The following is a 27,120-nucleotide window of genomic DNA, read 5'->3' as shown; positions in this document are numbered from 1 at the left end:
ACGATGATCACCCAAAGGCTTAGGATAGAAAGCACAGGCAGACAAATAAGAATTGCCTCAGTTCTTCTTCTTTGTCCACTATCTACTATTCTTTCTACTATTCTGCTGACCCATACCTTTTCTGAATATCTAAAATTTTTATTCCCCCTCTCTCCAATCTCTTCCTATCTTTATTTTATTGTCTACCTACTGTAAACAAACCATATGTCTGGAGATGTCCATATCATTGTTCAACAAAGCAACCTTACACTTCAATACCAAATTATGGGACAACCTAGAAGCAAACTTTCTCATCTTAAATCTCTGGCTAGACACCAACTCTAAAGAATAATGAGACAACTACTATAATTTCAAGGCATACTCATTCACTATACTTGCCCTGCTTTAGATTAACGAACTCTCACCCGTAGTTTTACTCAACTCCAGAGGAAAGAAATGACCAAGAAAAGCCCTGAAAAGTCGTTTCACATAGCATGCTTATCATTATCAACCCTCATCGCTTTCCACTCCTCATACCACTGCTAAGTTATATCTTTTATTTGTTATGCAGCAAGAATTAGTAGCATGCATCACTCTTATAATATTCTTCATATCATCCATAAACCCCTGAGGATCCTCCTCAACCTTAGAGCCCATAAAGGTTGGAAGATTCAACCTCATGAACTAGCCAACCTGAGTGACCTTAGATAAAAGAGCAACAGAACCTACACAATTTGACTAATGAGACTATGATGTCATAAATTGAGTAAGAAAAAGAATAGACAGATAAAACTCCATATTAAAGATGTCCCCCTGAGGTAGTTGATCTTAAGTATTGCCAACCTAAGATACCTGAAGAGGACCAGTAGGGATAGGTGAAACTCCACATAGAGCAGCATAATAAGGATCAGGACCCTCGATCGGGTTTGTATTCCATACACAGGGTGAGTCCCCTCCACATTGTCCTTTGGTAGGATAGAGTTCCTAACAAAGTTTCTATGAATGTTAGATCTTCGGGGAGGCATGATCTGAAATGCGTGGAAGCCAAGAGTTAGAGAAGTTTCATAACACTAGACTCTATATCCCAAAAATAGAATACAAGAAAGGGAAATATACCTAAATATCTCGTAGCCTCCTCCTTATAATTATGGTGCAAGAAAGGGAAATATACCTAAATGTCTCATAGCCTCCTCCTTATAACTATGGTGCACCACACATCCATAAAAAGTACATTACTCAACACGGTTGTATGGATACCCAATGAATTTAAATTGTGCTCTGATACCAAGATGGTCATAACCGAAATCGAGGTCTAGGATAATGGGTATCTCAAGCCCACTATAGTCCCGAGACCACCCCTATTGCCTAACCTCATTAGTATAAAATAATAACAATAATAGTGTGGAATCCAATCAAATAGTAATTAAAAGGTGAATTAATGACTCTACAAAAGTAAGAGTCAAAACAATAACCAACTGCCCATATTTGTCCATAATAGCCTCTAAAAAAATAACACTTAAGTCGTGACATGCCCAAACTATGACAAAAAAGAATCAAAAAGTACTGACTAAATAAAGAAAAAATATGGAAATGATAAGTCCTTCCAAAGATTGGGGGCTCACTACTTCACAGCTACTCGACGAAGGTACTAATCCACCTAATGCCATACAAGGGTAAACAAAGTATCTTCAGAGTCTTCATTATGAAATAATGTAGCATCCTAGGATGGTCAGTGGGATAAGCACTAGTATGTAACTTATGGAAAGTGATAAAATGATGTTATGTCAAAAATCAGTCAAAACCATATGCACACATTCATATATACAAGTATAAGATGATGGGATAGGATGAGGGTTTAAGCATGAGATTTTAAAGCCATTGACCTGGATTGTGTAGAACTAAACGTCCTAAGGGCACCTATGGGATATATATGTTCAACTCCTCCTTCTGAAAGGGTCCCATCGCATATTAGTCACATGAATTAGGAAAATCAGAAGAAGGGCCAAAGCCACTGATCTCCAACAATTCCTAAATAAATAAATATATATATATATAGTGTGAACCTACATATGGTCATATAGACCCCAACTACGGTAAAAGTGGTTTCTAATACGAATCCCTTCGAGACCTTCACATTCCATTACGAGATACAGACCCCATTTAAGCAGAAATTAAAACCATTTAGACTCATTTCCATCTTTTAAATAGGAAGTTTTTCAATCAGGAATTCAACATTGGTATCATTATACCAAATAAAGTTAAGCTTGCAAACCAAATCCATTCTATCATACCAAAACAAATAAGCCAGATTGACTCCAAAGTTCCAATTTAAAACCAATCCAAGGTCACCAAAGCCTCTCAAAACAACTTTATGTTTCATTAAGCATTAATGCTATGCAAGGTTTCAAAAGTGAAGAATGTATGTACATGTCCATGTTTCAAATCAATTTAACAAATTGGGTTAAGGTAAGCCAATTTCAAACCATTAAGCCATAAAATTTATGGGAACCTATGTTCCCAAGTATAATTCCCACACACATGCATTTTTTTAGTTCAAAATGATTAGAATAAAGCATCAACAACCAATTCAAAACCATAGAAACTCAATTCATGTAACAAATATTCTAAATCCCTCAACCTATATTCAAAACCCAACTATTAAACTACATGGACAACAATTAAACACATGCTTTCCATATAAAATTAATTTAGAGAAGAGATACATGCGTGAAATACACAAGAATAAAAGTCAATTCAGAGTTTAGAGATCGGATGATGAGTGCACTATGAAACTCTTGAATGTTCTTGGGTTTTGTGGTTTAGAGTGAAATAGGGGGATTTGGTCTTTGAAAACTGATGTTAATAGACTATTTTATGTTTAAATGTCAAGAAAAGGTGAAAAGACTGAAAGCTCTTTATCCTTAGTGAATCAAAATAAAAATGCACAAAAAATACACTTTTGCGTGGCAAGCCAATATTGCAGAGGTTATTTTCCATGCCAAGCTAATATCGCAGAGGGTAACCTCTGTGACACAACATTATCACAGACCCTCACTGTCTTAGGGCCCCAAAATGACCCTGAACACCTTTTGAAAATTCCAAAACTTTCCCTGAACACCCTTTTAATGCCCCTAAACACAATTCAAGTAAAAAAATGATATTTTGAATATAGAAAGGCCAAAAATAAAGTAATGGAAATTTTAAAGGTCTTACAGACCCTTAATTATGACCTATAGGGGACAATTTCAATTCATGTACTTGTACCAACAGGTTACTTGATCCAATTATAATTTTTTCATGACACTCATTCCCTTATCCTAAAACTAATGTCTATCACCCTTATCCCAAACCAAGTGCAAAACCATACTTATTCCAATGTTCTTATTCATATTCTCCCTAAAATCCACTAATTCTATAATGATTAATCCTTAACGGTTCATCTCATGACAACAAATTGCACTATATATAAGCAATAACAAATTGAGATGAATCAACTACTCTTGTACATCAATAAAATCCTTTTTACCAATCTAATTATGGATATAAAATTCCAAACATGAATTCAATAATTAATAAGTTTGTCATTCCACTAAACAACGACTACCCACTAACATATAAAATCATAAGTATGCCTGAAGTTTAATTCATCACTTATTAAATTAAGCATTATCCATTTAAAAAAATATCTGTTAAATTATGTCACAACATCCTTTTATCACGATTAGTTCTCCTAACTAACTTCCAGTAAAATACCTCATACTCCAAACACACAAAACATCGAATTCACACTTTCTAAGGTATTGAAGACTAGTTTAATAGACAAGTTCACCTAATTATTCTATTGTTATCCACATTCACATATTAAACTTGTAAATCATCAAGTAAGTTGTACAAATACAATTACTCATCAAGGGATCCACATAAAATACAACAATGTGTAATTATATCTTACTACACTAATTTAATATTTTATCCATCCCAACTCCTTGTCTTTAGGCCTAGAAATGAAGTTTCCTATCAAATTATAGTAATTACAGTATTTACCATGAGTATATTGCGCATTAAACCATAACATACCCTTTCGGTGAATTCCACTACTATAAAGAGTAAAGAGTTGTCCTACATGCCTTTCTCTTTACTAACGTCAAAAACTCAACCAAAAATGCTTTGAAATCGCCCTTATGGATCTTTGAAACTACATCATTGTTATTCTAATTATATGTTTCCCTTAGGTTTTTTTATGGGGAGGAAGACATAAGGAGCCTTAACTATATAAGGGTTTTAATTAAGCCTCAGGTTGGTTATTACCCAACTACTGCTGTAGTAATAGAAGTGTCCCTAAAGCGGTGCTGCTACAGTAGTGGATCTACAACAGTAGTAGTGGCTTAGTGGACTGGCCTAATTTTCCCTAATTTTGGCCCAACTTTATTCGGACCATGATTTTTTCTACAAGATATTCCAAAACAATGATTTCTTAGTCGAATCATTTTGTAGACGATTTTGAACATAACAACAATTTGGGTCATTACATTAGATACCAATTTACCTATCATTTGTTGTCGAATAACTTGAGGAGAGAGGAAGAAGGTCTTTAGCATGATTTTGAAAATCTATTGTGCACAACAATTTTCAAAAGGAAAGAACAATCCTTTACTCTTATGAATTACCCAGTAATGTCCCAGTGAATCCTAGTTAACTAAAGTTGCAATCACCATACTTGGCAAGTCTACGCATCACGACCATTAAGCTCCAGGCACAATCGTGTGATCACTATAACCCAAGTAATAAGATTAGTAATTAAATTTATGTAATGGGTCATCGGAAATACCTAAAACACCACACAATATTATGACGCACAAAAATTTGAGACATAAAACAGAACTAACGGGGGATGAAAAATGATGTTTTTTTGATAAAAATAACTTTTATATTTTTCATCTCTACAACAACACCCAAGCTAACTTTGTTAGTTGTTTCAATGACACTTCTTTGTTGTAGCAATATCACTATAGTGACAAATATTGTCACTATAGTAACACCAAAATAGTTGCTAGGGATTTGTTCTCATCTATATCCATTTCATAACATTCTTCTCAATTTTTAACATTATAAATTGACCCTTTTATGGTAATTTCTCAGATTTTTACGAAACCATTTTACATATCAAAAGTTTTTAAAATTTTCTAGTTTCATGCTCTAACTTGTTAACTATGAAAATCCACAAATCAATACACCTTGATCTACAATTCAACACTAAACCACTAAATAATTTTTTTTACCAAAATCGCACTACTCTGAGGCCTGTTGTTCCTATACAAGTTAGAATTTTAGTGGGTTACTAAGACCCTAACCAATGTTATATTAATAGAACACCTCCAACATAACACTATGGGTTTCATTAATACTTAAATTCTCCACCATAACTCACATTAGTATATTCACCCTCGACATACCTCAACAATTCAAGGAGAAATACTATCCAAGTATTATGATGTAACATGAGAGCCATATGACTATACCAAAACACATCTAATAATCTTACTGCCTCAATTGAACCTATACTAAAGACCATCAACTAAATTAGAGTAATTTATCTCACCAACTTTTTCAACTCGACAACACCAAATTTAAGGGATACTATTAACCAATAATTGTTCGAAACAATAAGCATATATACATATCAAACCCCTAATGAGCTAACTACATCTTTTATTTAATAGCCCTACCTCCTCAATATATTAATATTATCCTACTATGACATTATTCACATCCTTAAAACATAACAAATTTAATTTGTTTATAGCTATCATGTGTAATTTACAATCCATTACTCTATCTTTAGGACATCAATATTTACCCTCATAAAATCATTTAAGTCGGATAACCAAATAAGCTACATAATTGCCAATACTTTGATTAAGGTTCAGTATATCAATATCAAGTGAAACCATTCTTATCATCTCCACATACCATATTATTGGAAACAACCATGGCCTAAAAATAAAATAATGAACCACAATGTCTCCACTTAGATAGATATGCCCCTAACTACAGATCAACACATAAGACAATTTTACAAACTACTATAGTAGTTCTTTATTTCATAAAGTCTTTTCCAATAGCAAAAATAATATTCTCCTTTTGACAATGATGAATATAAGCCAAAAAAAATTAGTTCATTCTAGATCCCCAAGTTGAAACAACAAGTTGGGATATCAATTAAAAAATTCACTCAAAGAACCCCACTAAATAATATCAATAATGGTTTTCCCCAGGCAGAATGTGATGACCCTCCAAGTTATTTCCTTGATTTTCATGCATTTCTAGTATTTTAATCTTTCCCGCAGTGGCTAAAGGTCATTTATGACTTGTTAGAAATATCAATTTGGTGATCAAAAAGTTCATTTGGATTTAGGATAATTTCCCTATTTTAGAACTCTCACTATTTAGGATTTGGTCTCGAACCAAAACTCCTAGTTTAAGACCTCAGATGAGAATTTCTATAGGACCATCAACTCTAAAATGTTGATTTTAGGTTAGGTGGACTCTTTGTTTGGGTCCTAAGGAACCCGGTCTCATTTTAAGCTATTCATTGAAAGTTATGAAAATGGAAGTTAGGTGTGGGACCCATTTTTTATCAAAATGACCTTAGATGGAAATTTTAATTGCACCATTTAGTCAGAAACATCAAATTTGATATGATTATATAGTGTATTTATATATATAAGGTTATGGATGAATCTCGAGGGCTTGACGAAGACTTAGAGATTTTCCAAGTCTATTATTGTATCTAGTGCATCTCTATAGTGGTGGAAGGGTCGTGATAGTGATACCCTTGTCAATTACCTATATATTGTGATCAAGGTAAATATGTTATGATCATAATAAGTCTAACCAGGCCTAACCTAATGTGATAGCGAGGCTCTAGTCACTATCACAGCTCACGTGCACAGTGAAAATATATTGTAATCATAAAGGTTGGATCGCGATAGCGACACCTGAGCATCTGGAGTGGGTATAAATGCCCCACTTTCAATCATTTTTGGCAATTTCTCATTGATTTCTAAGAGAAAAATCATGGAAGTTGGGAGTTCTTGGGATTGGTGCTTACGAATGACTTGTGGATCTAGAATAATGATTATTCTATGATTTTCCTTTGAATTCATGGTAAGATTTCTTCAGTTTCTTGGTAAATTCTTAGAAATCTTGGCTTTGAATTTCTATACTTTGAGTGTTGATTTGAGACCCGATTTGTTTCCCGTTTCTGCTCAAATCTTAAGCACATATTCCACATTCTTCAAAAAATCTCGTGATGGGTTCAAATTTTAGATTCTATTTATGGGCCTCATGGGCCCTTTCTTGACCAAAATTCAACTTGAAATATTATATAGAAATATGGGTCTTGTTTTACTTCTATTGATGCATAAATTAATATTTTAATAGTGTGATGGCATTTCAGGATCATAGAGTGAAGATGAATAATTTAGGTGTAATTCAAAGACTTTCTGGGTTGACATCGAGGTAGATTTCTATCTACTCTTCTTCACAAGATAATATGTTTTATATATTTGATGTGAATGAGAGTGTTAAGATTGATTATGGGTAGAACACTATGACTTAGACTTGAATATTGAAGTTTTGGTATTAAATAAGTGTTTTGACCCATAAGGTGAAATGTTTGTTATACTCCATAAATTTTTTTGCTTTGTTTATTGATTGGGATATTTAGCGATCTTAAATCCATTATTTAGGTGCAATTGACTGATGTGCTATAGAAATATAGCACTTTCAATGCTTAAAACTATTAAAATGTGTAAGTTTCTTAGGTCGTTTTGTTAGATATGATATCTTTTGGGTATATTTTGTAGGAAACTAGGTTTTCTGTTCTAAGTTCAAGAAATGGGTAAATGGAGCTTTTGGCTACTTATTTGATCATTTTTAGGTGTTTATGACACTTTTATAATGTACACAACCAAAGCATATGTTGAAACTTGAAGTTTTAAAGATTGGTTGCAGGAACTAGAAGGCTTGGCACTTACCTATGTCTACATATGGACCGCATGTAGCACATGTGTTCCATATGTGACTACCAGAATTGAAGATCCAAAGAGAGAAAGAGCTAAAAAAGAACTTTCAACACTTATTTATGTCAACATGCGGACCACATGTAACACATATGGACCACATATGTGTAAGGTAAGTGCCAAAAATTGAAAGTTTAGAGAGCAGGCAAGTCCACAAAATTTTTCTGGAACTTACCTAAGTTTACATGCGCCCACTTCATACCACAGTGGTACATGCGCCCACTAGAGACCACACGTAGACATATGTAAGTGGCCACCAACCTTTTTTGTCCATTTTATTCAGGCTTGTATTTTTAGGGTTTCCTCATGTACTATAAATATCCTTTATGTTTCTTTTAGTAGAAGTGACACACTTTTCATACTTACAAACATTTGGATTCTAAGATCTAATTTTGTCCTTGGAATTATTTTGTATTGATTTTTGTTTATTAATTCAGTTAAAGTTTTGAGTTTTCAATTATTATTATTGTGATTACATCTTATGCTTTCAATTATGAATGTTATTGATTACTTCACAAGCATGAGTGGCTAAAAATAGTTAGCTAAGGTTGTGGAAAATCTGGAGGATTGATGAAGTAGGGGAAGTGCTACATTGTTTTGAATTAATACTCATGTATGCATTATATTATCTTCACTTTTATAGCTATCTTAGAGGTTGCGAATGCTAGGATCCTTTCTAGATCATTGCTACTTACTCCAAAAGAAGAGTAGTGACTAGTAAAAGATATACAAGAGTAATTTGAAGCTTAACTATCGATCCATAATACTAGGTTATCTGAGAAAGATTGTTAGTTGTCATCTAATAACTAGACACTAAAAAGGTAATAATTATCTATGATCTAGGCTAAGAGTTAGAAAGGTGACATTCATACACTCAAAAGGTAAAAGGTGAAATCTATCAGGAAGTCCAAAAGATAGTTCCTAGTACATAACTTATTAGATTTGGAATGCAATGTATTGGGTTGGTCCAATAAAGTACGATAAGCCTACAGAGTTGAGAAGCCATGGGGACCTAATCCTAGTATTCACCGCCAATTGATTACAATAATTGTTTATACTAGCTACTTGTTTGATATTTACACTACATTCCCCCATTTACTTTTCCAGTTTTTCCGATTGATTGCAATAACTGAAAGTTGTAATTCCACGTATTCCTTTGGAAGTTGACCCTGACCTTTGTTGGGTTACAATATTTAACAACAGTCGCATAATCTTCATATTAAAGGTGTAGATTGGGTGTTATGAAATTTTGGTGCCATTTTTTGGGACTGAACTCGGTTCACCCGCATGATAGGTGAGAATACTTAATACTATACTCCAATGATACTTAGCTAGGATATATCATAAGGAAACATAATCAGGGAAAGTTCTAAAGAAGACAATGAGATTTTGAGAAAATAATCATACTTTAAGAGCCGTAAATTCATGTTATGGAACCATGAGAAGCTAGGTAAACACTAAAATTCAATGTCCAATAAGAAGAAATTTAGGCATAAAAATCAAGCAGACTTGTGCCCAGCACATGCAGACCGTATGTGGGAAATGCGCCCACTGGCAGGGTGCATGTGGTTGCTGCAAGTGACCTATTTGTGGGACCAAATTTTAATTAAAATTTTGAGCCAACCAATGCTTATCTAAGACCTAAGTCAGCCCCCTTACTATTTAAACATATTTTTCCTTATCCTAGCCCATTCAATTCTTCAAAATCTCATTTTTTCTATAAATCCAAACTTTCCTCTCAAAGCATAAACAAATCTCTACTTAAAAAAAAAAGATAGATTGAAAATTGTTTGGGGTACCAACTTATCCCATCTGTGGTTTTACTCTATTTCTTTACAGTTCACTTCTGGATTCTCAAAGAAAAAGTAACTTTCTCAGCTCCCAATAGTTATGTTTTGATTTAAATGGTAAACAAGAAAAGTGATATGTGTATTTTCATGCAAAATATATAGAAATAAGCATGCTTATGTGTAGTAGCCTTGATGTAGCCTAAAATATTGATGTAGGACTTTATTTTGAATTAAATTTTAAGGTTAGGCCCGGAACAAAGGTTAAAGTTTAATAAGTAGAGAAATAGTAAAAGTTAGGCATGTTAGTTACCATTGAAAATCATGATTATTGATATATATATATATATATATATATATACACACATACATACATACATACATATGTACATTGGACTTGATGGGACTTCAAATAAGTTATAGGGGTGTGAAAATTGAGGAAAAATTTGAACTTTTCAGAATTTGAGTTTAACTTTTGCAATCCCTTATTTTTTGTTGTAAACTAATGACTATTTTTCTAGGTATGCCCAACACCAAAATCTACGATGAAGAAAGTTGATATATCGAGGAGATGCGATGAGTCCCCTGAGCCCTATGGTTTGGTGGAGGAGTACCTAATTTTATAACTTAAAGAAGTTCTAGGTGGGGTCACATGCATAGTGACTAGAGGACAGGTACTTTAGGTAGATGAGACTATTATTTTAGGCATGATGTGATATCCACTACCCGGGCACTCACAATAGGGTAGAAGGCCAGCCTTTACTAGGCCTAGGTCTCGGGCTGAGGCTATTCATATTGTCCAGGCTACCCAGGTAGTTATAGCCCAATCTTTGATGAAGTCAACATGGATATTACATCCACATTCTCCTCTACTGAGTGATGGTGATTATGATGATATATATTCTGAGCTGGTTCCATAAGGTGTAGCTCTGGACCCCTAATTTGAGAAAGAGTCCTAGTATTTATCAGAGGCTACAGATCAGGAGAAGTCATCCGCGAGACACTAATCTGGGGAAGGTAACACAACTCATACAAAACCATCAAGTGTACCCCAGTCTGAGGAGTATATATAGAAGGCTTCCCATGAGGTGCCCATTACAGAGGAAGAGACACTAGCACAATAGGGACAGAGTTCCGTCGCCCAAACACTTGCCTTGATGAAACCTCTAGATGAGGATAATTTGAGATGGATTATGGAGGGAATACAAATGATATATGATATAGAAAGTTGTATTACAGAGACTAGATGGCCTAAAAGGTTTATTTTTAGGACCTGGGTTAAGTAGAGTACCAAAGTTATAGGTCGTCTTTGATCGTATTCAGTTAGAGTGGATGAATAGACCACTTGGTTCTTACATCCCAACATTGGTACGAGAGTTTTATGTATCATATCGTGCCACATTAGTTCTTCCAATACGTATATTTATAGGCTTAATAAGACATATAGAGTAGGCATAGCTTAATTAGACCCATATGAGAGGGGTCAGGGTCGATCTTTCAATACAGACTATCCACTTATTTTTTTCAAGCCTATATCACTCCTGCATCGATAGCAGAGTGTGACTATAGATTAAAGAGTCACATATAATAGACATATCATGAGAGAATAAGACTATTGATATAAGAGAGCTGAGATAACTAGGTGGATAGCTGGCTATATTTCAACCTTGGACGATGAGACCTCTTGGATCAAGGGACATGGTGTGATAAAGAAGGCCTTATTGATGTTTGCTTCTAAGTTCTAGTGGTTGATCATTTAATATAAACTTTTCTCAATAACTTTGGATAATGTATTGACTAGAAGGGATCCACCCTAATTGCTAGTATGATGGTTGGGTATGCTATTAACTTCACAACCATACTCTGGCATAAGATTCAAGATAGAGCCTTTGGGAAGGCAATAAAGGTTCCACTTGTATGCATTATTTAGAGTTTCTGTGATGAGGTTAGTGTACCAGAGATGCGGAGAGTCATTGCGAGAATACTTGTCACAGCCATTGCATAAATAAAAACTATGCCCAACTCTTTCCATGAGACCTAGTGGGCTTACCATAGTACCTTGGGGCTATTCAGAGGACCCTTCAGTTTTCATAGGGCCTAGTAATGTGCATAGAGGTGATGTGGAAGTTAATTCTGATCTTAATATGGGGGAGAAAAGAGAAGCCCCATATTTGAGTACTCAAGGTGAGGGGACACCATCCATTTCTTCATTATCCAAGGCTTCTAGTTTAGGGCTGGCGGGTACTTCTTTATTACCCCCTCACCCATCCACTACAGTTGATACTACAAGTATGACTTTTGTATATCATAAGTTCTTGCAGATCTTAGTGGAAATTTTGAGAGTATATTAGTGGTTATGTGTTACTAAGACCGAGGTAGCTACTCTATATGGGTAGATCAGACAATGGGTCAAAACTAGACAAGAGATGGCATTGTCCATATCGGATGCCGCACACAAAATTGCTATGTCAGAGTTACATAATGATCTAAGGTATGTATCAATTAAGAAGCTGAGTTTAACTATCATGGGTGTAGTGTTCATCACCCATAAAAGATGCAGCTTGAAGGTTTGGTTCTCAAAGGCAAACATGGTGAAAGTGGTAGAGGTAGTGGAAGCTTTCTGACTGTGGAGCTTCACTTAGATTATTTTAGAAACCCTACTCCCCCTTTTAATAGATTTTTTGAAATGCCAGGTCGATTTAGCTGGTCTAGCCTTTCCAAATATATGTTACTGATTTTGTTATTTATTTGATTGGTTGGTCCATCCATTGTTGACTAAGTTAAATTATTTATAAAATTACAAATTAAAATAAAAAAAAGTATGTATCGATGATTTTGAGAGATATGTTGTGGCCTGGTTTATAGAGATTGAGATGCTTGATCCAATTCATGTTAAGGAACTGATAGACACCTTACACGCAAAGGTACACTCTCTCATAAAGATCCATATGATAGCCACTACTCTATTTATACCCAAGTGATATGAATATTATCTCTACGTAGGCCCAGGTATATTGATTTATTTGTGGAGAATGATGATAAGGTACTAGTAGTTGGGGCCAAGACAGGACGCGTAGGGGATCTATAAGATCCCAAAATGCCATATGACCAAGTCTTTAAAATGGATACACATGATTCAATAGATTTTACAGCTTTTGAGAGGTGAAGGCTTGCAAAGATAGTAGTAGGTGCATCTTCTAGTAGTGCACTGCCACAACCATCACCTTCGGTAGTGGATATACCCTTATGTGGGGATGCTCATGATACATATGCTTAGTACATCCCAGGTATGTCTTTATTCTCTTTTTTTTATACTATTTTAATGCATTAGGGACAGTGCACAATTTTTAGTTTGTGGTAGGGTATACCATAGCTACCATAAATTTTTGTTGTCGTACTTCTTTTTGTTAGCCACAGTATGGTTGTCGAACGAGAATGCTTAGGAATAATTTGTGGTTATATTGTGTTTTATTTTGTATTGTGTTGTGTTTTTGTGTATTTAGGAGATATTAAAGTATTTAGGGAAGTTTTAATGTTTTTGATTGATTTTTGAGAAAAATGATACCCCTCTAAAATTTTAGAACTGTGTGAATGTATATATGTGTGGACATTGTGGATCTTGTTATGGCATTAGTATTAGGAACATGATAATAACTTCCTAACAATTGCATCAACCAGATAAGTAGTAGTTTCTAATATTGACTCTAAGCCATGTGTGTGTCATACTCTACTTAGTTTTCTTTGTGTGTTGAATTTAAAAGTTATTCGATTATTCTAGCCAATGTTGTAGGATAGTCATTTAGGAAAGGATTATAGGCCGTTTTAATTTTAGTTCACTTTTAGCCTAAATGACCTTCCCAATGAGAAATAGTATCCCTTGATCCCTGTTTGAGCCTTATAGCCTATATTTCTTATTTGACCTATCACCTTTCCATTTGTGTTGTAGTAACTTGTTTTGGCTCGTTCCCCCTTGGACATTATGCACCTCAACTCAGGAAAATCATCTAAGTTTAGGGCGGCTATCATAGGGGTGTTTGATGTAAAGTGGGTATGTAGAAGCATAAAATGAGAGAAAAATTTAGCAGGGCTGGGTGTGGTAGCAAAAGAAAAGAAAAAAAGAAAAATTATAAAATCATTAAATAGAAATAATAAACTTCCACACCCAACTTGAATGTGCAATAAAGAATAAAAATGCAGAAATAAAGGCGGAATAAAAAGAAAAATGGTTTATGAGTGGACCCCAAAATTAGAGTAGTGCCTACAAATCGCAGTCACTTGATATCCATTACTACTATACTAGACTCCCAATCCTACATTACAAACTGAATAAAGTTCTATAGTGATCCTAATTTCACTATCTAAATACGATAGTAAAGAAAATAAGGACAAGCATATGGTATTTGATACACATTGATTGGAACATCTCTTTTGAGTGTGAGTGCCTCTTGGTTGTCTCAGCATTGACATGCACTATTTCATATGATTTAGTGGAACTTCTTTGATGTGAGGGAACATGAGTCATATTTCTAGTTGCTCACTTCTTTGGGTAGCGTAAATTGTATATATGCATGGTTGTTTATTGCTAATGTAATGCCATCCCTTCACCCCCATTGTGTCACAATGTTGTGCTTCATAATTATATGCAATTGGTTTTGAAAAGTTTAATAGGAGAAGGTATTGTGGATTGAGCTAAAACTGTTGCTTGACTGCCTTGAATTGCTTAGATTATCCTAGATAAGCATCATGTCTTATTTTGTTTAACTTTATTGTGTTGTGTTGTAAGTTGAGGGTTCTGATATGATATAGAAATATAGCACTTTCAATGCTTAAAGCTATAAATATATGAAAGTTTCTTAGTTTTTTTTGTTAGATATGATGTGTTTTGGGTATGTTTTTTAGGAAACTAGGCATTGGATGCTAAGTTCAAGAAAAGGGTGAAAATTGAGTTTTTGGCTACTTACTTGATCTTTTTTGGGTATTTGTGACACTTTTTGGATGTCTACGACCAAAACATGTGTTTAAACGTAAAATTTGGAAGTTTGGTTGCAAGAACTAGAAGGCTTGGCACTTACCTATCTCTACATGTAGACCGTATGTAGCACATGTGGTCTATATGCAACTGAGGTAAGTACCAGAACTGAAGATCCAGAGAGTGAAAGAACTGAAAAAGAATTTCCAGCATTTACCTATGTCAACATGCGGACCGCATATAGCCCATGTAGACCGAATATTGGTTAGATAAGTGCCAAAAGTCCAAATTCCAGAGAGAAGACAAGTGTAGGAAATGTTTCTGGCACTTACCCATGTCTACATGTGCCCACTAGAGGACCAAGTCTAGACATACATAAGTGGTTAGTGACCTTTTTTGTCCTATTTCATCTGGCCTTTGATTTTAAGGGTTTCCTCATGTACTATAAATACAATTTATGTGTTTTTTAGTGGAAGTGACACACTCTTGATACTTAAAAACATATAATTGATTTTAAGATTCAATTTTGTCTAGGAATTCTCTTGTATTATTTTGGTTGATTAATTCAGTTAAAGTTTTGGGTTTTCAGCTGTATTTATTTTGATTACATCTTATGCTTTAAATTATGAATGTTATTGATTATATTACAAGCACGAGCAACTAAAAACCTTTAGTTAGGGTTGTGGAAACCCTGGTGAATTGATGACGAAGGGGAAGTTTGCTATTGTTTTGAACCGATACCCATGCATGCATTGTATTATCTTCACTTCAATAGCTATCTTAGCAGTTGAAAATGATAGGATCCTGCCTATATTATTGCTACTTATTCCAATAGAGGAGTATTGACTAGGAAAAGATAATTACAACAGTAATTTGAAGTTTAACTATCGATCTATGCTACTAGGTATTATCTAAGTAAGATGGCTAGCTATCATCTAATAACTAGAGACTTAAACAGTATTAATTAACTGGGATCTAGGATAAGGGTTAGTATGGCGATATCCTGAAACTCAAAAGGTATAGGGTGAAATCTGTCAGCTACTACAAAAGAAGGTTGGTGGTACATAACTTATTAGATTCTATATGCAAGGTATTGGGTTGGTTCTAAATCACGATAATCCTACAGAGTTTAGAAGCCAGGGATACAATCCCAGTGTTCATTGACAATTGATTACAACCAAAGTTGATATTAACTACTTGTTCGATATTGATACTAGAATCCCCCCATTTACTTTACTAGTTTTACCTATTGATTTCAGTGACTGAAATATGAAATTCCACGTATTTCCTTGGGATTAAACCCTAACTTATGTTGGGTTACTATATTTGACAGCACCACATCATCTTCAGATTGAAGGTGTAGCTTGGGCGTTATCATTGACTTAATTGCTCATGGCGTAGGTAGAATTCCTATCTTAGGATGGATTATAGCATATTTATGATCAGAGTTTAACATAGATACCTTAGCCTAGTATGGGGTATAAATTGCCTATATATGGATTTTGAGGATTAGAAGAGGGTTTATCCATCAAACCTTAGGCCAAGACTTGTATTATCCCTTATGGACTTACTAATGAATATTACGCATGGTTTATATTAATCAGCCTTTAGTATGATATTTCCTCGTGACTTGACGAATGATGATGGATTTCCTCAGATAATGATATATGGCCTAAAGAAATGTTATGCCTCCTAGATATGCTATGACTTATAGATATGATTATTAATATGGGTTTTGGATATTTAGGTGTTCCTAAGGCAGTGATTATGATATGGTAATTATTAGCCCAAGGCCTTGTTATGGTATTGGCTGGACATTCGGAAGTGTTTGTCCTTGCAAAGGATGTGGTTATAGTTTATAGATATTTTGATGTTTATATTTCCATTGTTTGAATACTGGTGATTTCATGCAAAGAGTCGGCATATTCATGATCAATGTATCTTAAATGACACTATTTTAACTAAATTATGATTTTACTAGTGTTCTTCCTAAATGGGTTGACACGATCCAAACTAGGGCCTGGCCATGTCGGGTATCTAAACTCCAACCAGGACTAGAGACCATCCCCAATACCCAAACCATTGACCATCTTACACCCCATGTAGGATGAATTTTGAACTGATAAGAGAATATTAGTTTAAAGACATTGTTATAAGTCTCTAACCAAAACCGGCCTCAAATAATAAAATATCTAACCAACACCACCCATGTCCATAGTAGTCCAACAAAGCCTCTAATCAAGACCAAAGAATGTCTGGTCGGGAAATGCCCCGACCATAGTTAAAATAAAGTCCAAAAGAAACAATAACACATAAGAAATCCCTGGCATTAAATGGGGTCTTTTGGAGTATGAAAGCTCACGACTTCAGTCTGACTCAAAAATTGTCCCTGAATCACCTTGTCACTATGCAAGAGGACTGCAATTATTACCTGCATCTCATGGGGATACAACGTTTGAAGACAGTTAATGGGGTGAACACTAGTTTGTAACTCAGGGATAAAAATAAAGTAATACTATCAATTCAAACTAAATCAAATCAATAAACATGACCATATACAAATCATATATATACACAATGTCGGGATAGGGAACAAGTTTAGCATGCACCTTACAACTTTAACCTTGGTTGTGAAACGTTACCATCATAATCCACCCACGGGCTGTATAGGGCCAGTGTTACCCCCTATATAGTCCCCAGTATTTATTAGCCTCAAAAATTGGAGATACCATAGGTGGTCGGGGATTCCTTTATACCCTTTGACCTCTATGATACATATGTATATGTATATACTTGGGGGATGCCCTTGTACCGCACAAGCACAAGGTCATCAGGATCAATCCTCATATCGGAAAACCAAATCTTTCTAGGCTTATACGACTAGTTCCTATGACTTGTAAAGACATATTATGACTCATAGGGTGAGTTGTTACCAAGGCAGTAAGCTCAAAGCGTAAGAACTTTTCAAGGGCCAAAATCTGAGACCTTTTAATTCTCCCCCATTCGTCCCCAAATGAGGGGTCAAGGTACACATAAGCACTACTTAACATATGTAACAACTACACTTCCCTTTAACAAAGTTAGAAAACAAAGATATTAAGTATAATACATACCTTAAGCCCAATTTTCCAGAATGGGGAACAAAAATGGGCAGTCCGAAGGGTTAATATGACTATATTCCCATTAAATTTTCAACTATGAAGACAACATTCCTCTATTTCAACCTCCCAACTCCCCCCTAAATCCATAACTATGAGGGCCTGAATATAATCGCATATCCCTCTTACATTAAGGACTAACTAAGAGTTAAAGGTGCTAGTGAAAGCCATGAGACCCTATACTTTACACCACTTCGATAATACTGCCCCATCTATCACTATAATCAAGAAACCTCGGGTCATAATCATGGATCCATAGCCACATAACATAATCGTTGGGTATTTATCAATCACCATGCTCTAGCCTATCCTTAGTACACCCACTTTAGAGATATCTCTACCAAAAATAGCACCCTCAATCACTATCACAAAGGATTATTTCACTTACCCTCCCCCAACTATTTTGCATAATAAAATTCATACCATTCTTCCATATACACCTATAACCTCAACCTTAGTGGTGACCCTAAAATTTCACAATAAGGACATCAACTCCCTCGTCCAAAGCATCACTATGCTTCTACGGCCACTACCATTATATCAAAAGGGGAATCACTAAAGGACTTGGGAAACAAGCACTAAGGATGGGAGGGGCACTTCTCATTTAGGCCTCTTATTAATTGCATTACACAAGGTGAGAGCCGCAAAAAGAGGCACAATATAATAGGCACGGAAAATTCCATAGCAGCCACTTACCTAGATCATAAGTAAGGGGTGGTCCTGGAATTACATAACCTATCTTGATCTCCTCGAACTGGGCATAAACAAAATACAAGTGCATACATTAGGTACCCTCTAATATAGAGCTTAGATGTTATATATGAAAGGAATAAAATAGGGACTACCGCTTAATACCATTTTCCCTCACACTAAAGACTGAGAATGGTTGTAAGTTGCGTATACAACATCACTTTGGCTAGAAAAAGACATAAAATGAATAGGCAATGACAAGAATGCATAGTCCCTCTGAGATAGCATTAAATGAGTCATGATCCCATGGATTACTACTGCTATAACATAGAGTTCAAATTCCGAATTTAGTCATATGTGCTATTTAAATACAGACGATGTTGGTAGAATACCCTCTTAAACAAAATAAGAGGGAATCACTAGATAAGAGTAAATTTACCACGACTCTTCCCAAAGGCTAACCATCATGAGAAACTTAATATCGACCTTATTGCACCATTTCCCTCATACATTTATGGTATGAAGACACTACCCTTTAAAGATACTAACTTTACCTTTCGCTATCACCCCATAAGGCGCCTACTCTTTTCACCACTTAGTATAGTACCATTACACCTCCATCCATATATTCCATCACATAACAAATACTTAAGACTACACCAATTGCTCCCAACATCTATTTATATTCTCCCCAATTTAGCTCTGAATGGCACCATACAAAACTACCTAGGATTATCTATACTACAACATTTAATATCACAAACTAGGCACACCCATCACCTACATACTCAGTATCTTCTCTAAAAATATTCTACTAGGGGCACAACGTATCCTCATATCTCTATGCCCTAATCCATACTATGACTTATCCCCCACTCTATCGATTTAACCTAGACCTCTGGCCTATAGCTCATAACTTTTCCACTCTAGTATTCCCTAAGTTATCAACCTCATCTCTCCTGCACACTCCATCAAACCTACAGTTTACTCCCATAAACCTTACATAGCTATCCTCGAGCTAACATACTTCTTTAACCAAAATTAGCATCTTAGATTAAAACTTGGTATCAAACTACCATCATGTACCACTTATAAAGTTTCCCACATAAAATATATGTGTATATATATTCCACCCCACAAGAAGGTTACCCTAAATTCCTTATTCAATTGTCGATGACCTATACATATTAAGAGAAAACCATCCTCCTTATGCATAAAAGAATGAAAACAATCCACGGAGAAATTCTAGGGTGGAAAAACCCTTATTAAGAAAATCTTTCAACTGATCCTTAGGGGAATTTGCATAGGACCTTACGGTTCTAGCAATCTAAAAAGGCATAGTATGAATGCAACCAATTTGTCCCCAAGATGAGCTCACGATCAACTATATCCACTCTAATCAAACCCACCAAATTTCTCCTACTACCAACAGATACCACACAATCCATAGAGACTCTTCCAATAACCACAGAGTCACCTATTAGGGTAGGAATAGAATAGGGATCCAAAATACAGTTAGGACCAAAACCAAAATACACAACTAGAAATAGGTAATGTAAGAAAGAGTGGACCCTAAATTAAGTAAATAGTATACATCCTGAGAAAAGAGTTTTAATATACCAATAATAACATTAGGGGATGCCTAGAACTCTTGGCATGTAGTAAGAGAATATAGATGGTCCCAACTCGTGCCTAATCCAAAAGAAGCACCCCTTAGTATAGGAGCTAGAGATGTGATTACTGGGATCCTATTAGCCCTAATGGCAATTATTATAGGAGACTCTCGCTGCATGTGACCCAACTGACCATAACTAAAACACTGATTCCTTCTTTAATAGAAATAACCATGGTGCAACCAACCACAAAGCTGGCAGGGAAGATAAGGTTAGGCTGGTCAAGCTCTACCATCCCTAAAATGATATTCACCAGAAAACTAAGGATAAAGTACACTGACAACCACATGGAACCTCCCTGTATTCCCTTGCGCCAACCACTATCCACCATCTCTACCACTATATCTCTGGCCCATCCCCTGTTCTGAGTATTAGGACTTCTTACTCTACCTATTTCTCATTTTTGCCTTATTTTTTTCACGCTAATAGAATCGACCTAGCATGACAATAATGCCACTTTTTGGGTTAATAGATGAATATAATATCAAAAGTCGATATGAGTAATATCTCTCTGAGGCAACTAAGCATGGGTGTCACCTTCTAATATATAGTCACTGGAGAGTAGAAAACTTTTTAGGGGAAATCAAATGCAACAACCCTTGATCGAGATTATACCTTATAAGTTGGACGAGTTCCATCCACATAGTCTCGGAGGGCATAATTTTAAAGGTAAACAAAAGAAGCATCAGGGCAGAGTTCAATACCTTAGACTCTATAGCTCAAAAATTAAACATCAAGAAAGGAGAACATTCCTAAATGCCTCGTAGACTCTCCCTTATAAGTGTGGCATGCTATATACCCATTAAAAAGACTCTACTTGACATGGCTATGTTGACACCCAATTGACCATGAACCAAGCATTTTAATACCAATCTGACATATCACTAATTAGGGTCTGGCCATGTTAGGTATCTCAAGTCCAACTAGGATAGGAGACCACCCCCAATAACAAAACCATTGACCACCTTACACCATATGTTAGATGAATTCCAAGTATTTAACAAGATAAGAGAATATCAATTTGAAGATATTATGATAAGTTTATAACCAAAATCAACCTCTAGTAACCAAACATCCAACCAATACCACGCATGCCATAGTAGTCTAGCAAAGGCTCTAATCAATACTAAAGAATATCCGTTGGGAAATGCCCCCAACCATAGCCAAAACAAAGTCTAGAAGAACTAATAAAAACTAAAGAGATCAATGTCATGAAATGGGGTCTTTCGGAGTATAGAATCTCACCACTTCAGTTTGACTCAAAAGTTATCCCTGAATCACCTAATCACTATGCAAGAAGAGTGGAAGTATGGTTAGTTCCTACATCACATTGGGATATAGCATTCAAAGATGACTAGAGAGGTGATTCTATCATGTAACTCAAGGATAAATATAAAGTAATAACGTCAATCAAAATCAAGTCAAATTAATACACATTACCATATGCAAATATATATATATAAAATATGCCGGGATAGGGAATAAGTTTAGAATGTACCTTAAAACCTTAAACTAGGTTGTGAAGAGTTATCGTCATAATCTACCCATGGGTTATATAGGTCTAGTGTTACCCCCTGGATGGGCCGCAGTGAATGTTAGCCGCATGAACCGGAGATTCCATAAGTGGTCGGGGATTCCCTTGTACCCTTCCCCCTCTATGATACACATGTACTGTATATACTTGGGGGATTCCCCTGTACCCCACAAGAACATAGTCATCAATACCAATACTCATATCGGTAAACATGATTTTTTAGTGTCAATCTTTCGGACTCACACCTTCACCGATAGCTAACACAACTACCATTATTGCCCAATTAAAATATTTAAAACATAACCAAACCACCAATTCCAGGAGTCAATTATTAAGGCATTATTAAGTGGTATTGTCATACCAACTATAGCATGCAATAAATATCAAGAGCCAATGCTTAGGGGATTCCCTTGTACCCCATATTTTTTAATACTATAATAACTTGAGAATTCTCATGTACCCAACAATGTTTTTATTCTAAGAATTACTTGGGGGACTGTCGTGTACCCCACAAGGTTTTCATTTTAAAAATCACTTGGGAGATTGTTGTGTACCCCAAGAGTTTCTTAAACCATCCCTAACAATTTATACCATGCATTAATTTTAAGAAACAAGCCAATCCAAGCTATAATTCATAAACCCAAATCAATTATGCAAATGGGTTAAGTTTATTACTAATTTTTATTCCAAAATAATAAATTTGGGGATTACATTATACCCATATTTCTATAAGTAATTCACATACATCCCAATGCATTTACCAACCATTAATCTAAACATGATAGTTTCATAAATATCATAGAAGAAGCATTTAAACAATTTATATGAAAAACTCTCAACTCACAGTTCAAAACCCAACATCAATATTACATGAGTAATACTTTAAATCACATTCTTTTACAAAATTGACAATGAGGTAAGAGTAGCATGCCACAAATACTAAGAAATTTGGAGAATAAAGAACCCTTGGAACCATAGATTACCACCTCTCTTGGAACCCTAGCTTTAACTTAAATGGAGAAACTTAGAAAGTATTTTTGGAGTATTTAATAGAGAATATTGGGCTAATGAAATACCAAATATGGTTTCAAGTTGTGGGGTATTAGTTTTTAAAGTTGGAGATGTTAAAAGTGTCCTCACCTTCACAGCTAAAAAGTGTCGCCCGTGGCTACGATCCACCTATCAACTCATAACCACTCCTTATGAATAATCACCATGAGTCATAACCAAAATAGTCTCCAGGACCCCCTATTATTGACCCAATTAATCATCCAACCAACTCATCACATGACCCTATGACTCATCGGGTTTAAATCGTAACCAGAGCAGAACTAAATTGGGTGAAAACTGCACAACTTATAAAATACCCTCCATACGATATAAGTATATATGACTCGTTAAGTCTAGTTTTTAACATGATAGTGACTTAGGAAAATCCTTCTGGGCTCATTATGACTAGGTCCATTAAACCATAAAGACACATTTGTGAGTTATACTAAGACAGTAAGCTCAAAGCTCAAGAAATTTTTAATTTAAAAAATTTGGGCATTTCTTGGGGTTAAAGCCTAATATTTTCTATAAAAATAGATTTTTTCAAAATAATAAATTCAATGTTTTAATGAATGACCTATGAGAAAAAAGACTAGAAATGCTTGGAATACTGGATAATATGGAAACACTGGGAACATAAAGATTGTGCGACGGTCTGAGTGGTTGTAAAATGATCTCATGTGTTATATAATCATTATAGAGATTGTACGATGGTCTCGAATGTTGTATGATGACCTCGTGTTTTATACTATTATTATAGAGGTTTTGCAATAGTCTTAGAGGTTGTGAAATTAGCTTATGTGTTATACCATCATTATAGAGGTTGTGTGATGGTCTCGGAGGTTATGCAATGACCACATATGTTATACCATAATGATATAGGTTTTATGATGTTCTCAGAGTTTGTGCTATGACCTCAGGTGTTATACCATCATTATAGAGGTTCTACAATGATTTCAGAGGTTGTACCATAACCTTGTATATTACACCATCATTGTAGAGGTTGTGCGATGGTCTCAAAGGTTATATTCTAGGTTACTTATGGAATTAGAAATTATATTTTGGCATTCATTATTGTATGTGCATTCCTATCACCAGTATGTGCCTATATTTATCATTCTTATAGAAGGTTACATAGGTGTGGGTGATGAGTATGATTTGTGGTGTGTTTTTCTGTCTGAGCCTAGGGTGGTAGTAGTTTAACAAAGGCTAGGCTAGTAATTGTTTGTTTGGACTACCTAGTTAATCGCTTTGTCATTGCTATTGTTATTACTATTTTGATGATCATTGTTATGGCTAGTTTGTGGTAGCTTTATTAATAATCCAGTATTGATATTTAAGGTATGATTCTATCCCCTTTCGTTATACAATTATATCTTTATGCATTATTATCTCATTATTAGACGTATGGATTAGAAACCTTGAATATACTAGTACTAGTTCTTGATGTGATTATGAGGTATTAAGATTCTAGTTTGATGATTTAAGTTGTACCTTGAATTGACCTTATTTATACAAATATATATAAATGCACACCCACAGACATATATATATATAAATATGTATATCCATATTGCTATGGTACTAACATATATACCTTTATTTATTATCCAGAATGTATATTCATTCCTTGGCCTTCTATACTATTGTATAGATTTTTATTTTTCCCTTGATTCATATATTGGCTGGTGATATACAATATTGTGTTGATATTACTAAGTATGGCTGGAATAGGATAGCTCATTTTTATTAGTTTCTTAACCATATTATTCTAGTTTCTTAGATTTGAGTAGGATAGTTTACCCTTACTATCTCACTAGCTTTATTCTGTAGTCGTTGGATATTTGGGTTTGATTCAATTTTTGCTTATATTTTGTATATATGTATGTTATCTTTGGAGCTTAGTTGGCAGTTTCCTACTGCATACCATGTGTTTAGTTCTCATACTACACTTCTGCAGCCTACATATCATAGTATGAGTTATTATGGTTGTTGTGTGCATCATGCAGAGAAGCTATAGTTCAGAGACAAAAGGTGGGATCCTGACATTCAGAGTATTACTTTCCTTCTTCTTATGTACCAGCCTGGTCTCTATGATGAATTTAGAGATGGCTTGTATCAATGTAATTCCCTTGGTACTTTTTTTGTATTCTTATTATTCTAAGAGCTCCTGTACTTATACCACTAGGTTTTGGGACTATGTTATGTATTTGATATTTTATTTCATCTATTCTGTATTCTTTCCTTCATTCTTTTGGTAGTTTATTACTTATAGTTTTAGAATAGAGGTTTGTCTTTCCTGCTGGTGGGTTATAGTAGGCACCATCATGACCTGAGAAATTAGGTCATGACAAATTAGTATTAGAGCCTAAGTTCAATGGTGTATTAGTACAAGATCTAAGTGCTTAGTAAAGTCTTGCAGATCGATAAGGAGATATCTATATCCTATCTTTGAGAGGCTATAGGTCATTCATAGGAAATTTGTTTCTTAAATCCTTCTCGTGTGTCTATATTGCTATGAGCTTCAAGAATATTTATTTACTCTACTCTATCATAGAAGGAAGATATAAGGTTATCGATAAATACAAATAGATTTCAGCATATGTTTTTAGATTTTCAATATAGCATCAAACTAAGAAGTAAGGGATAGATGTCAAAGATCTTTAATGTTAGCTAGAGTATTTGTGGTTAGCCCAAGATTTGGTGGAGTTTATGTTCACTTGAACATTTCTAGATTCAACATTGGGGAGTCAAAGACATATTGTAGATCTCTCATAGCCATGGATGACATTTGATTCATCGAGTAGTTCTCAAACTAGAGTTAGGTTTATTGGCATTCATTAGGGTTCCTTATTGGTATCGGAGTACGAGATTAGGTTTCCTGAGTGGGCCATACATATTTCTATGCTATATCTTTTTAAGTAAGACATGGTCTGTAGATTTATTAGAGGATTAGCATGCCACTCCATTTTGTGTCGGAGCACTTGATAGCAGTTAGGTCTTACTTTTCTCAGGTTGTTGATTATGTAAGGGCCATATAGAGAACATACATTCAGACTTACAGAGGTGGTGGTAAAAAGTCATCCCATCAGTATAGTGATATTGGTATTTTATCCTGGAGTGAGCATCATTCTAGTAGAGGTCATCTTTATGTGAAGCCTATTAATTCTATGTAGGTGGTATTTTAAACTGTAGGTGGTTCTCAAGTTAGTCATGGTGATCATAGCAGGTGGAGTTCTTGTCAGACCTTGTGAAGTATTTAGTAAGGATTTCAGGCCACGATAGTCATTCTAGATTAGCAGGGATAGTAACTTATAGTATTTCAAAGGCTTGTTTCTTGTTATAGCGAGATAGGGCATTGGTCCAGAGAGTGATCCGGATGCGAGTTGGTCTTTCAAATAGAGTTAGAATGTATTCCCTACCATCCTAGAGTTCTTGAGGTAGGTTATGACTATAAGAAGGATGATCATGGTAGTAGAGAGTGCTCTTAGCTTCAATTGGCCAACCATTTAGTCTCAGTTCATGTTTCTTGATACGTTAGGGATTTATAAGTTTGCTACAACTACATAGACACTAGTCTAAAGAGTGTCCCCTACATAGGAGTACTAGTAATAAGGTTATTTAGATCAGCCTCGTGATCTTGTGGGACCTTCAGTTAGACATAGTGCTCTTGGTGCCTTAATTGATGATTCAATTGGTTATTTCTAGTTTGGACCTATTCAGATTTATTCTTCCCTAGACCTTTTGACATGTGATTACAAATTTCACAATGATCGATACGCTTTTATTTCTTTAATTTGCCTTTTTATTTATATATGTTAGGGTTTTCATACCCATGGATGATTATATGCCTTGATGAGACTATGATTAGTTGTGGTGTGCCTTGTTTTAGAGTTCATATTTAAGTGGCTACCCCATGGATTATTTCTTTTAGCAGTGGATGGAGTAATTCTATATTGATATTTTCTCCCTATAAGTATAGCATTTAAGTTCAATTCTCATTTACCTTGGCATATTAGCCTTATTGTAGCCTTTAAGTGGTACTTGCTATTAATTTTTGCTTTTTTGTACTATCTATTCATTACATTGATGTTTATATTGGCATTGTTATTGATATTTTTGATGTAATTGATCCTCTCTTCGTTGATGGCTAGACTATTGGCATCCAGTTAGTATTTTTCCTTTTTTGCGGTTCT

The sequence above is a fragment of the Capsicum annuum genome, chromosome 1 (genome assembly GCF_002878395.1).
Source record: "Capsicum annuum cultivar UCD-10X-F1 chromosome 1, UCD10Xv1.1, whole genome shotgun sequence".
Classification (NCBI taxonomy): domain Eukaryota; kingdom Viridiplantae; phylum Streptophyta; class Magnoliopsida; order Solanales; family Solanaceae; genus Capsicum; species Capsicum annuum.
Note: the sequence above shows the minus strand (reverse complement) of the source record.